Raw genomic sequence first — 6004 nt, forward strand, 5'->3', positions numbered from 1 at the left:
AGGGTTACTGTCATGTGTGTGGGCCTGCCTCTCCTGCTTCTCTCTGCAATGACAACTTTTTTAGTTGAATACTCTTGTGCTCTGCAGACTGGCCTCCCGTCTGTAAACTTTGGTTAATCTGAAACCCTGCTCTCCATATCCTAACTTGTACTTGGTCCCATTCAACCATCTTTCTGCTGATCTACATTGTCTCCTGGTCTAGCAACATGTTTTATTTTTAAAATCTTGTTCTTGTGTTCAAATCCCTCTGTGGCCTTGTTCCTCCATATTTCTAACCTGCAGCCCTCCCACAATCTACTATCCCTCTACCCACTTGTGTATCCCTGAATTTCAATGCTCCACCATTGAGCATGAATTCAGCCGAGGAGGCCATAAGCCCTGGGAATTCAGTTCCTAAATCTCATCATGCCTCTCCTTTAGAATGTTTCTTTCCATCCCTGATCAAAGTTTCAGTTTAGCTCAGTTGACGAGACAACTGGTTTGGGATGAAGAGCGAGGCCAACAGTGTGGATTCAATTCCGCCACTGCTTGAGGTTATTAATGAAGGCCCTGCCTTCTCAACCTTGCTCTTCGCCTGGGATGTGGTGATCCTCGGGTTAAATCACCAGTCAGCTCTCTCCCCTCAAAGGGGAAAGCAGCCTATGGTCATCTGGGACTATGGTGACTTACCTTTAAACAAGGCTGCTTTGAGGCTGGAGTTGGGCTGTTTAACCCTGTCTTTATTGGGCAGAGGCTGTTTTGACGGAGCTTACTACTCCATCAAAGATGAGATCCATTAAAACTTTGAGCAGCTTGGATAACACTAGAATAGTTCTACATAAATTAGTTTATTAAGGATTGAGATTAATTGGAGAAAGTATACCTAGTAATCATTATTGACCATTAAACCTGTATTTGTAGGACACAGCAGTAATAAGCATTTAAACTCTTGCTGCAAGCAGTGGCCACAATGCATGATGGGATTTAAACTAGCTAACTTGCGCATGTTTTTGAGACAAACAGGATTGTGTGATCAGCAAAAAACACAGTCAACTCAGTAAACAGGTCTTGTCGGTGCCCCCAATAGCGCCTCCTACACAAATCCAGGGTGTAAAGAGGAAACCAATTTTGGTGGCATCCTGCCTCCTGGATTAACAAGGTGGATAGGAACTGACTGCGACACGTAGGATGGGAATGTCAGAAAAACTTTACAATGGACACAATATCCTGGTAAACAACAGGTGACAGGATGGGGTTAAATCATGAGCTGATCACAAGTCGTCATTTTGCTTAAATTTTATTGGATAATATAAAGTGACAGCTCCAAGGATTGGGTCAAGTCCACCTGGGGTGGGCTATTTTTGGGAAATCTTATAATTGATGTGCTTTTATCAGTGTTGGACAGATTGATCTTGCCATTTATCCAGTTCTTTCATGTACATAAACCAAGCTTGGAATAATAAAGCTGTCTTAACCAGGTTGATATGTCTGCAGAACTGTGTATTAAGCTGAGCCATAACTAAGAGGGAGGTAAACCACGTAAAAGCTGGCTCAATACTCAGATCTTGGGAATGTTCCTACAGGGATGTTATTGGGGACCTGGTAGGAGCTGAGATTTCAATTTACCAGCTATACGTGTGTAAAGGCCCCACACCTGCACTTCCGCAGGTCTGACCTACAATACTATGACCATCACGGACAGGGATAAGGAGGAAAGTCCTGCATCCACTCCAGCTGGAAGAGAGGTCAAACCTCATGCTGTTAGCACCAACCTCATCTAATCAATCCTGGCTGCCCATCTAACAGGTACCCTAAGGAGTTGTTGTGACATCTTTCGCATGCAGTTGTAGCCTGGAGCTATGGATAGTGATGGTAGGGGCTCCAATTTCCTTTTCATCACATGGCTAACTGGGAATCTCTTGCCATGAGCCATTTATATATGTTGGCAGGATTTAGAAGTTGATACTCAACCTGTTTGGCCATATTATGAGCTCAAACTTCCTAGCTTGTCAAGTCCTGGAGTGGGACCTGACCTCAGAGCCTCTGCCTCTGAGGCAAGGATGTTACCCACTGGACCACAAGATCGCTCACTCGTTGCATGTTTGAATTTTGGTTTGAAGATGCTTCAATTTCTACTTGTGAGCTCTGCCAGCTACTCTGCTAAAGAATAACCTTTTCCTAAATTCCACATCTAAGGTTTCCCCCGACCCACTGTGGTTGACAGGAAACTCAACTGTCCCTGACCCATCTCCCGCACCTCTGCCCTCACCCCTTCCCTCCTAGAACCATGATCAAACTTTTTACTCCACATTCAAAGGATCATCCTCCACCATTTCTGCCAACTCTAGCATAATGCCACCACCAAACACAGCTTTCCATTCCCCCCTCCCCCAAATCAGCATTCTGCAAGGCCCACTCCTCCATCACATCCAACTCTTCATCCCGTTCCTATGACACCTTTCCCTGCAATCGCGGAAGGTGCAACGCCTGTCCCTAAAAAAAAAAGTAAGGTTAAGGGGGGGTTTGTTGGGTTATGGGTATAGGGTGGATACGTGGGTTTGAGTAGGGTGATCATGGCTCGGCACAACATCGAGGGCCGAAGGGCCTGTTCTGTGCTGTACTGTTCTATGTTCTATTACCTCCTCCCTCTCCAAGGGCTCAAACATCCCTTTCAAATAAAGCAGTGTTTCACTTACACCTTCAATTTGATCGCCTGTATTCGGTGCTTCCAGCATGGTCTCTACATTGGGCAGACGAAACGCAGACTTGGTGACTGCTATGTGGAACAGCTGCGCTCCGTCTGTAAGCATAACCCCAACATTCTGGTCGCTTGCCATTTCAAATCAGCATCTTGCTCTCGTGCCCACATTTCTGTCCTTGGCCTACTGCAAGGTTCCAGTGATGCCCCCGCAAACTGGTAAAACATTTCATCTTCTATTGCATCTTCTGGATTGTCTCCTTCTCGGGAGAGTACAATGCTGGTGTGAGCTGTATCCAGAGCTCCAGGGCCTCAGGTGAACAAACATTTAAGAAGAAAATGAAATCGGGAACAAAGCCGTATAAACATAATTTATTGAGGTATGGCTCTTTTTCTATAAATTAAGGGGCAATTTAGTGTGGTAAATCCACTTAAACTTCACATCTTGGGGTTGTGGGGGTGAAACCCACGCAGACACATGGAGAATGTGCAAACTCTACGCAGACAGTGACCCAGGGCTGGGATTCGAACCCGGGTTCTCAGCACTGCAGTCCCAGTGCTAACCACTGTGCCGCATGCCACCCTGAGATATGGCTTTAATTGTGCCAATGCAAATCAGGATGCAAAGCCCATGTGTGTTATATGCAGGGAAGTACTGGCAAATGAAAGTTTAAAACCCTCAACTCTTCAAAGGCATTTGAAGACTAAACATGGCGAGTTCTAGGACAAACCTCTTGATTTTTTTCCAAAAGGTGGAGCGAGAATTTAAATTGTCAGCAGTCGTCAGCAGAAATTGAATGACGAAGCAAGTGAGGTCACGAGGACTCTGCAGGCTCTTCTGCTGCATTAAAAATAAGCAATAATGGTATGTCGTGAAGGTCGCTTGAGTGGGTCGCTAAGGTCGACCAATTGGTAAAACTGGGTTCCGGGAAAACAAGTTTGAAAAACACTGGTTTAGAGTGTGGGGGGCTAGAAAATGGGGGATTAGGAATTAGATTATAGTTAACCAATTGTATTTGCTGTATATTTCATTATAGTGGCAGGTTAAAGTTCAACAGGTTTGTTTCAAACACTAGCTTTCGGAGCACTGCTCCTTCCTCAGGTGATCACCCCAGTCCAACGCCGGCATCTCCATATCATATTTCATTATAGTTCTTTGTGTTCAAATTTACAAACTTGGTGATTGTAATTATTGGGCAGCCAAAAGCCACAGACTTGGTATTTTGCTAAGGATTAGTTAATGCTCATATTGAGACTCCGGGAGGCCAAGGGGGGCTGGAATTGACTGTACCCTCACCCAGGGTGTCGTAACAGTTACCCGGAGATCTCGTTACCACAGGACTCAACACTGAGTTCAACTACTTTAGGCTGTGAATCTTCCCCTCCATCTTTACCCCCTTTTGTTTTCTCGTTCCCTTGGCTTATCCCCATATAAAACCGCACAACCATCTGTCCCGTGTTTTTCAGTTTTGCTTTCACTGAGCACTGACATTGTTCCCTTACTAACACATTCTGCTATCTTACCTTTATGCCACTATTAGCACTTCTTCGATCTTTAATGCCACCATTAACACTCTGTTTGTCAATCTCCACTTAGTTCCGATCTATCCCAAACCTTCCATTCTGCCCCACTCCCCCTTCCAACTGCATAATCTGTCACATTTCATAGAATTTACAGTGCAGAAGGAGGCCATTCAGCCCATCGTGTCTGCACCGGCTCTTGGAAAGAGCACCCTAACCGAGGTCAACACCTTCACCCTATCCCCATAACCCAGTAACCCCACCCAACACTAAGTGTGTGTTTTGGACACTAAGGACAATTTATCATGGCCAATCCACCTAACCTGCACATCTTTGGACTGTGGGAGGAAACCGGAGCACCCGGAGGAAACCCACGCACACATGGGGAGGATGTGCAGACTCCGCACAGTCAGTGACCCAAGCCAGAATCGAACCTGGGACCCTGGAGCTGTGAAGCGATTGTGCTATCCACAATGCTACCATGCTGCCCTTTTCAATTCTATTTTAAGGTCATATGGGTTTGAGACGCTAACGCTGTTTCTCCACAGAGAATTCCAGACCTGCTGGGTTTATCCAGCATTTTCTGTTTTTATATATTAAAACAGAGGAGCTGTTGTTTATGGATAAACCCTCTTGTAGCAGGAGCTATAACTGAGTGAGGAATTAGGGATGAAAGTGTAAACTACTCACCTGCAGAAAATTTGTAACTAATTAGGGCAGCACGGTAGCATAGTGGTTAGCACAATTGCTTCACAGCTCCAGGTTCGATTCCTGGCTTGGGTCACTGTCTGTGCGGAGTCTGCACGTTCTCCCAGTGTCTGCATGGGTTTCCCCCCACAGTCCAAAGATGTGCAGGTTAGGTGGATTGGCCATGATAAATTGCCCTTAGTGTCCAAAAGGTTAGGTGGGGTTACGGGGATAAAGGGGATAGGGTGGAGACTTGAGGCTTAAGTAGGGTGCTCTTTCCAAGGGCTGGTGCAGACTCGATGGGCTGAATGGCCTACTTCTGCACTGTAAATTCTATGACCTCTATTTTATCACTGTCATCACCTTATCCTGAGGGGCATTGTAAACCTGAGTTTGAGAATTTGATCCTTTAATCCCAAGGATTTTAAAAAAGATTGTTCATACGATGTAGGTGTCGCTGGCTGGGCCAGCATTTATTGCCCACCCCTAATTGCCGTCGAGGAGATGGTGTTTTGTTGCCTTCCTAAACTGTGCAGTCTATCTGATGTAGGTACAGCCGTGGTACTGCTGTTAGGGAGAGAGTTCCAGGATTTGACCCACCGACAGTGAAGGCATGGCAATATGTTTCCAAGTCAGGGTGGTGAGTGACTTGGAGAGGAACCAGCAGGTGGTGCTGTCCCCAGGTATCTGCTGCCCTTGTAGCTATTAGAGGTTGCTGTTTTTGAAGGTGCTGTCAAAGGAACCTTGGTGAGCTCCTGCAGTGCATCTTGTAGATGGTACATAGAACTGTACAGCACAGTACAGGCCCTTCGGCCCACAATGGTGTGCCGAACTAGTCTGAAACTAAGATCAAATCAACCTACTCCCAATCATTCTAGTGCACCTATCCAATACACTGTTGCCACTGCGGTGCGGTGGAGGAAGTGTAAATTGAAGGTGGTAGATGGGGTGCCAATCAAGCAGGCTGATTTGTCCTGGATCGGAGCGACCTTTCTGGGCTCACACCCTCGCTCATTTATTTTCTACAGAAAAAAGGCTCAACCCATTCAGTCTCTCCTGTCGTCCCATGTCAGTCTCATTATCCATGTCACTTCCTGTCTCTCATCACAGTTATAAATG

Source organism: Scyliorhinus canicula, chromosome 11 (assembly GCF_902713615.1).
Source record: "Scyliorhinus canicula chromosome 11, sScyCan1.1, whole genome shotgun sequence".
In the NCBI taxonomy this organism is placed as follows: domain Eukaryota; kingdom Metazoa; phylum Chordata; class Chondrichthyes; order Carcharhiniformes; family Scyliorhinidae; genus Scyliorhinus; species Scyliorhinus canicula.